Source organism: Plectropomus leopardus, chromosome 20 (genome assembly GCF_008729295.1).
Source record: "Plectropomus leopardus isolate mb chromosome 20, YSFRI_Pleo_2.0, whole genome shotgun sequence".
NCBI classification, from domain to species: Eukaryota; Metazoa; Chordata; class Actinopteri; order Perciformes; family Serranidae; genus Plectropomus; species Plectropomus leopardus.
In genome coordinates this window covers 28,046,303-28,055,207 of record NC_056482.1, presented here as the reverse complement: position 1 = coordinate 28,055,207, position 8,905 = coordinate 28,046,303, and positions in this window count along the sequence as shown.

The following is an 8,905-nucleotide window of genomic DNA, read 5'->3' as shown; positions in this document are numbered from 1 at the left end:
CGCTTTGGTTCAAGCAAGGCACTCATCCAAGGTTATCTCATACTTTGCAACTAAAGCGCTCTATTCGTCTTTGTTTTCAAAGTGGCCGGGGTTTAGAAGTGCAACAGCAGGAGTCTGAAAACTGGCTCCGCGAGCCACAAATTTGTCCCTCTGCCATTTGGCTTCCCTGGTTGATTTTTAAGCCAAATGCTTTTAAGAAGAGAAGCAAAATGGCAGCACTGGGTGTATCATCACAGTCGCCAGAATAAAATGTCAGAGTTGTACATTGATGCAAACCATGGGTTTGTTACATTTGTACGCTTTATCCATATGATGTAGTTGTCATGACACCAGCAGCAGATAAAAGCATGTTTTTTATGAGAGTTCAGGAAATGAAAAGCTGTGATTATAGAGGCAAAAGCGGGTGCTTTTTAACAACAGCTGTTATTTATGTTTACCATAAAAAAAGAGCATTGTGATTGGCTGTCAAACACTATGATGAACACTATGATATGAAGTAAACATTTTCTAAAATGTGATTGTTGGAGGCGTTTTGTATAGCGACAAAAGCAGGTGTTAGTAACTTTGGGACAAGTTCAGCAGTGTTTGTAACAACAAAAGCAGGTGTTTTTTAATGCAAGTTTGGGACACGTCCAGCCGTTAAAAATATGTTTTTGACGACAGTTTGAAGTATGTCTAGCGGTGTTTGTAATGACAAAAGCAGGCTTTTTTTTTTTTTTTTAACAAGAATTTGGGACATTTTCAGCTGTATCTGTAGCAATAAAAGAAACTTTTTTTGTTTTTTTTTTGGTCACCTCGGTTTTTAGTACCAAAAGAAGGTGTTTTTTTTATTACATCCAGCTCTGTTTGTAGCAAAAAAAGTGGGTGTTTTTGAAAGAGTTTGGGGCATGTCTGGTTGTGTTTGTAGTTAATACAGCGGGTGACTTATAAAGAGAGTTCGGGACATGTCCAGCTTTGTGTGTAGCGACAAAAGCAGGAGTTTGTTTTTTTTTGTCTAACATGAGTTCGGAAAATATCCAGCTGAGGTTGTAGCACACTGAGGCATTTCAGGCTGCATTTGTAGCCGCCAAACAAGGTATTTAAGGCAGAAACATGATCTTTTCTTAAACAAATGGTTTTGTGCCGAAACTTTTCCGCTACATAATGTACTAATTTAATTTATTCATGGTTTGCAGAAATGTACAATGCCATAATTTTCTCTGGCAATAGAGTTAAGTATATCGTTCTGGCTAACAAAGGCTATTTTTTACATTTAAGTTTAGAGTTCTTAATCTCCAGAAATCTTTAGTTGTTTGTCATATTGCTGAATTTGAAATGAAAACTTCTCAAAGGCTCATTTCCCAGACAAATATAGAATTTAGTATTTCTGCTTGCGCTTCCTGATGTCCAGCATTCACCTGGACCCCGCGCTTCACCTGCGTCTTCCCCCCTCACACTCACTATTTATAAGGAGAAGAGACAATGCAAAGAGAGAAGGTGGGAAAAGAGATAAAGAGGACAGGGAGGACAAAATGAGGCATCATCATTAAGAGGAGAGAGCAAAACTCATGGAGCTGAGCGCAGACCGTACTGAAGAGGACAAAAATCTTTGGTTTCTTTGGTTTCATCAACACGATTAAAAGGACAAATGGAAAGTCAGTGAGGTAGCCTCTCTGGTTCTCACTATTGAAATAGAAAGTTTTTTTTTTCTTTTTACACACACACAAAGTCAGTCTTGGAAGCAGCTAGCTTTAAGGGACTCCTCATTTTTCCTTCCTAACGAGTGAAACAAGTCGGTGTGTTTGCATTCACGCAGTCACGCACACCGATATTCGGGTAGCAAATGGGAAACACAGCGGGCATTTTCCTGTAGAGGTGGTGTGTGTTAACATCACGTTGTTTTCTCGACAACCTGGATAAGCTCTTACGGACGCAGAAGTTGGAGATGAGCAGATTTTTGTGAATCACACTAAATTCTCACTATTTTTAAGGAATGTTAAGAGGACATGCTAACTATTACGATTCACTCAGCTGATTTTTTCTCGTGATTACAGCATAATTGTTTTTTGTTGAGTTTTACATAGCCCCTAAATGTGCACCACAAACTTGTGCAAAGATGAAATTTTTTTAGGGTTGCACACCAGAAACCTAAATTCCCACTCCAGGGTATTTTTTTGAGTAGCTACACCAAATATTTTTGATGAATAATTAAATTTGTGCTCAAAGTTGAAAAAAAAGGGGGAAGTTGACGTATGACATCAGTTGAAGCTGCTGGTCATACGTCATCCTCCAAGCTTGAACAGGTGCACTGGCACTCTTTGCATCTGAGCAGAAAACGGATAAACAAAATTTTGAACTTTCTCGTCATTCTCATGAGCACTAAGCCACTCTGAGCCAAAGAATGAGACGCTCTTGTTAAGTGAGCTAACACAGTAGCACAAACCACACCCACTGAGCCAACGAACGATAGACGATTAGTGCTGAATTAGCAAAATGTACAGTCGCATGTGTTTATATGATTGTGACAGAAACAGGGTTGTTTCATTTTTCTTAAATCACCCAAAGAACTACGAGAATGACATGTATGTCTGCAGCATGCATGTCTGCGACAAAAGTGGGTGTTTTTTAAAGAGAGTTGTGACATGTCCAGCTGTGTTTTTAGCAACAAGTGGTTTCTTTTGGTAACAAGAGTTAAGGACATGTTCAGCTGTATTTACAGTGACAAAAGCGGGTGTTTATTAGCAATAGTTTGGGACAAGTTCAGCATTTTGTATAGTGACAAAAGCAGGTGTTTTTCATCCCGAATTTGGGACACATTTAGCAGTGTTTGTAGCAATAAAAGGTGTTTTATAGCGACAGGTCACCGCATTTAATGTGGTCTGTGACTGGACTGCATGGCGCTTGCTCTGTAGGCTGAGATGCCAAAGAGGCACCAGCAGTGTCCCCCCAAAATGCAAGACTTCGACTTTAAATATGGTCTCATTGGAGTTCTTGTTTTCACATACCTTCTGTTATCTGTGCTTATATCCATGCTTGTCGCCATTTAATCTATTTAATGATGCTGATCTTGACACGTATGCCTTTACGCTAACCGAAAACCAGGGCATAACTGGAACACAGATGTATTCAGAGACCTGGATACAGTGTTGAATGTGGGGGCCCATTAATTTGTATGAGAATTGCTCAGTGGCGCATGAAGCCAAAATGGTTAAACTGCCATGTATAAAATTACCCAGATTATCCGAGGAGGGTCTACATTACTTCTGCACTGTGTGGCCCATTCAAATGAGCTAGAGAATTGCAGCTAACTTTTAATTTAGCGCTCTGCTAACTTGAATGGTGATTATTTAACCGTACAGCTCTTCTAGATTTTCCAAATGTTCTCCAACTGAATAAATTATATACTGATAGTGAAACAAGTCATTTTGCAGGGGTTGTGATGCTTATAAAAGCGTATTCACTGATTTACAGACGACTCTCTCCCAATGTAAATTAATTTGAGAAAAGTCTTTTCGGTCCCAATTGCATTACATATCGGACTCAGGAGTTGTAATTATGCGGTTTGGCCTCTACAAATATTGGCTATAACGCTGAATGCGCTTCTTGCGGGCCTGGATTGAAGTGGGGTTTTAAAGAGAAATTTAACACTTAGTTTTAGCTTGAACGAATGCAAAAAAGTACATTTGATGCGCTGAGAGAAATACAGGATTTTCTCTGGAAAAGGGAACTTCTGTGACAGTTAAGTGTATAAAATAAAACCAGGATCAATAGACATCATAATAAGTGATTGTACATGTAATTTAGTAACTCAGAGAAGTGGTTTCAAGTGGGTTTCCTTTTTACTGTTTCTGGTGTGCACCAGAAAAGTTGTTGCTCATGTCTCGTTAGGGGGCTCTGTAATCTTTAAAGCGATACATTTTTTGTCATCATGAAATAAAAACTTATCTTTCTGTGCTCTTCAGCATTTTGTTTATGATATGAGATGCTTTTTAAAATTGTTTAATTTAGTTATGCACATGTTTGAGTCTAAAATGCAACAAATAGTTTTGTCTTGGAGAAAATGCATTTAAAAAAATCACAGAGAGCTGGATTTACCTGCCGTAATCTTGTTGTTGGGGTGCTTTGTGTTTACTGCACATCATTTTCTAAAGCCAATATACGAATAAGACCTTAACCAGGGTTTGAGCTGCGTGGATGTAAACACACACACTGTTTATTGGCCTCTCAAGGATTCCAGTTATCTTTGGTGAGTCAGTTCATGTCAACGTGTGGCCCTTACTTCACCTGATCAAGTGTCACTAGAACATCAGTCTGAAATTCATTGCTTGTTCAACAATGGTCGGCAGGATGCAAACAAATTAAAAAAACAAAACAACTGATAAATTAGCCATAAAAATCACAAGGAGGAAAAGAAAAACAGATGCAGTGCTCATCATTCAGTAGGCTATTATTTGTCATAAAGAGATTGTTTTCATTTTCTGAAAAATAAAAATCAGTACCAGGACAAAAAACTAGATTGGCTAAAAAGTGAGAGCAAGTGTTGACATTCAGCAGTACGCAGGTCTACTCTGACACTCCTACATTGTTCTGTCATTAAGTCTAAACATTCATAAAACAACATTGCATTTGCTTTTTAAAGTAAAGCTAACTAAGAATAAATTAACAGGCCTGGCGTAAGCACTGCATCTTTGATGCAACTAACATTCTTAAATACTCATAAATATTCATCAAAAAACAATTACACCTAATTAAATAACATTAAATTATTAAGTACAAAACTAGCGTGTTCTAAAACACCTCATAAATAAATACAGCATTGAACAGAAAGAAAAGGGAACGTACAGTGTAAACTTTGGCAAAGCTAATCATCAAGGGTAAAAGGGTTCAGAGGGAGATTTGGCAACAAAATTTGTTCGCTTAAATTAATTCACAATTAAAAAGAAAATTACATTAAATTAAAAAAAAAAATCACATATTGCAAAAACCTAGGAAGGAACATAGTAATAGTAGTAGACACATAAGTTTTGGCAAATAATTTTTAAGTACTTAAAAACAAACAAGCAATGAAAACCTCTTTGGGACAGTTTTTTAGTTTCATACCCATTTCTTTTTTGGTTTGGCAGGTTTAGCCTGTGTTACATCCAGACAGAACTGCAAGTGGGAATGGAAAATGGCCGCCACCCCCCTGAGCCACACGCCACGCCCCACCATTGGGCGTGGTCAGCAGGATGGGGGGGTCAGGTGGGCGGAGGATTTCTTTGGACTAGAAGCTTTACATACAGAAAGAGAGAGAGAAAACTAAGGATAAAGCTATTTGACCGATATTTTAGCAGTTTCTCTCAGCGGGCGTAGTGTTTTTTTTTGGTTCATTTATTGTTGTTGTGTATATGGAGCAGCAGCACAGTTCCTCCCCCGTAAAGAACAAGCGAATAGTTAACTTTGGACATTTGTTTGTCCAATCATCACTTTCTCTGTGAGGCTCCTCCTCCAGCATGCCGTCGTTAACAAACTGTGATAGTTTCGTAAATTTGCACTCCACCTTTTGAGGACTTTTCCGCCCAAACCAGCAGTGCTTTTCTTCATTAGCTGAAACACAACTATGCAGATTTTTTCCCCCTTTTTTTCCATTTTGGTCTAGTACGAGGACCGAAAAATGACGCCAAAGTGGAAGTGCCAAAAACTGCAATTCCTCTAATGGTCACTTGAGACTGGGTCCAAAGGCGAGTCAATCCCCATAGACCCCCATAGACCCCCATATTAAAATATGCCCAAATAAACATGTTAACGGCCTGGTACAAAAAACAGATTTGGTCTTTAGACTAATTTAACCGTTAACGACAACTGTACAGGGGTTCATTTTTATATAACTCACGTAAGGCTTAAAGTTACGCATAATCAAGGGAATGGATGCTTTGAGAGGAAAGTGAGAAACATAAACAGTATTGTTTTTGTTTCTGTTCAGTGTGGATCTTAGTTTCTTTTTGGATTATTAATGTCGTGATTGGTAAACAGTCAAAATCCAACTCAAAACAACCTGTCTGCTCAGCTGGTTTCTGCTGAATTTGGGTTGAAAAGTTAAAAACTCAGAGGTGTCGAGTTTAACAACACTACGAGTGACTTGATGTAAAAGACGTTGATCGATCTAGGTCGCAGATCCGGGATCTGTCCTAGGCTCTTGAAGGGGTATGGAGACAAAAGAAAAAGGTGTCAGTGTGCTACTGTTTGTACAGCAGAAAATCTTTGGTATGCACTGTACGTTTCACATAGCATTACATTGTCACTCTCTCCGCAGTAGGAAGTGTGCCGGACAACAGCCAGCGTAACGTAAAAAATCCCCAGACTGGGTGGAAGCAAAATGGAAGATGGAAGCATTTCAGTTACAGCTTTTGTGTCAAACCGTATGGACGTGAAGCAGGGGAAAAACAAACCGTGCTGTTGTCTGGCAGCTCTACTGCTGGAGATTGTTGGAGGTAGACTTTGTCCTGTGGAGCAGGTAATGACTTGTGGAGGGAGCGAATAAACAAAAGACACAAACAGCGACGGCAGCCATCGGAGAAAGTTTTTTTTTCTCGTGTTGAGCTTCATTAGTTTGTGGTCATGGGTGTGAGGGATTCATCACTATGATGGCTCCATGTGTTGACGCCATGCTGGAGGAATGACCAATCAAAATACTGGATTCATTTTAAGGTCTGGAATACTGTATAGACCAATATGGGTATGGAGAAATTAAGCCAGTAGTTTGCTATCTTACAAGCAAAATATTAGAACAATTTCAATAAAAATTGAGGAACAAAGGGAATACTACTAACTTTAAAGTTGAAGTTTTGACTGCAACAGATTTAGCACAATAATAATTGTTCATTAAAGTGAAAAGTCCAGATTTTCCTTTTCGGGGGGAGGTGGACTGTGACTGGAGTTAACAGTGAATCTTTGGTTTGTTAGCTGATGAGGTTTCTGTTGTTCTTTTAACCATTTTTTACTTTGAAAAACTGCATAGGCACACGTTAAAGACACTCTTCAACCGTGAGAGACACATTAATGTTCTGCCTTTTTTCGGGGGGTCGGAGGGAAGAAAATTGTCGACGGTATCATCCGTTGCTTCGTTCCCTCCTTCCCATGTGGTTTTACCCTTTTTCAGTCCCCAACTTGCTTCCCCTTAAAGATGGCCTGACGCAACATCAGGCAGAACAAAGCTACTTCTCCTCTCCCGTGATGTCATCCTTCCCTCTATCTTCCTCCTCGTCGACATCCTCCATCCTCGACATCGTCGCCGCCACTCTTTTTTTTTGTTGTTTTTTTGTTTTTGTTTTTTTTGGTAATAATTCTCTTCCATCTTCAGTTAGTTTTTTTCCGTTTGTTGGAACAGTTAGGTGCAGAAAAAGGTTTTCTTTGGTTTCGATTTGTCAATAAATAGAAAAAGTCTCAAGTGTCCATTTTTTATTTTAAATCGTTCTTAAAGCCTTTGGCTTGCCTCTAACCAGGCTGGGACTCAGCCTGGGGTTTCTAAGGAGCAGGGGCTGCTGACTGACGCCTTTCCTTTGGTTTTGTTTCTATTTTTGGTTCGATAGCTTGAGTGAGAGATGATTGATGAGGTGATAGCGGATGATAAAGGCTGTTAAAGTGGAGCAGGAGGTGGTGGCGGTTGAGGTTTTTTAGTATTTACATAATGTGAAGGCTGTACAGCGTGACGGTATCAAAGTAAAATCAGTGAGTGTTGTGAGATTTGGTAGCGCTGGATGCTTGGTGAAGTTTGTACGGACACTAAGACAGACAAATAATTCTTGTCTGTGAGTCTCCGTCAATGTCCTTTTTCCGCAAGCATCCAACTCTACTACGCTGCAAACAAATGCCATCTTGAGTTTGACAAAAACAACTGTTGAGTGGTAAATTTCACCAACACCAACAAGGAAACAAGTTCATTTACAAGTTGAAAAGTTACATTTTGCTCTATATATGACTTTATTTGCAGCGTAAATTCCTGTTTTCCAGCCCGCTGACCCTCTGGAAGAGACGGATCTGCCAGGCATCGTCTTTAGATTGTCCTCTTTAACTATTACAAAGGCCCTGATTCGCCTGGACAGTCCGTCCTCCGTGGAGTCACACGGTTCACTGGTTCTGCTGTTGTGTCTGTATTGTGGTAAAATTTGTGGATTGTTTTTTAAGATGGCAGCTGGAGGCTTCCAAAAAGCATCTTAGTTGAGCTGAATTTACACCAAAAGGTCAAACTTTAGGGCTTTGAGCAAAAATGTATGTTTTGATTATATCAGCTAAAAAAAAAGACAATAGTAAAGGTCTGTACGCTTCAAACAAACTCTTTCCTACATTGGAACAAAGAAGAGCTGCGTCCAACAATTGTGACAACTTTCCGAAAACAGATCTGACAATCACTCCCATTTTACACAGTGATTGGCCAGGTGTGCTGTAGTCCAACACCATGAACGCCTTCGAGGATAGATTGTCGTCATTTGTATGATTCATTGGACCTCACTCCAGTATGATGGGGCAAATGAGGCCATGTGAATCTGGTAGAAACAGTTTGGGCTTTAGATGTAGTCGGGAGGCATGTTTGAAGCATACCAAGGCCCTAAGTGTCAAACTACCTCTTGTTTTGTGCTCAAAACTTTGGCAGAAATAGCTCAAAAATCAGCATGAGCTACCATGTTTGGTGGCTTCTGCTGATTTATTGAAAGGAGCTCTTGAACCTCTGTTGGTTAACTTTTTCTTAAATGCTTTGTGAGGTATTTTTTGACTTTCTCTGGACGCTGTGGTTTCATTTCTTTGTGAACAGGGACTTTGTCCACTTTATTTCAAGGGAAAGCCACAGACGAAGCCCTTTGTTTTTGTGTAAATCCAGGCTGGATTTTGTCACTAAACGAGAGCTGTAAAGATGCTACATGTTGGAGTTTGTACATTTAAAAATATGCTT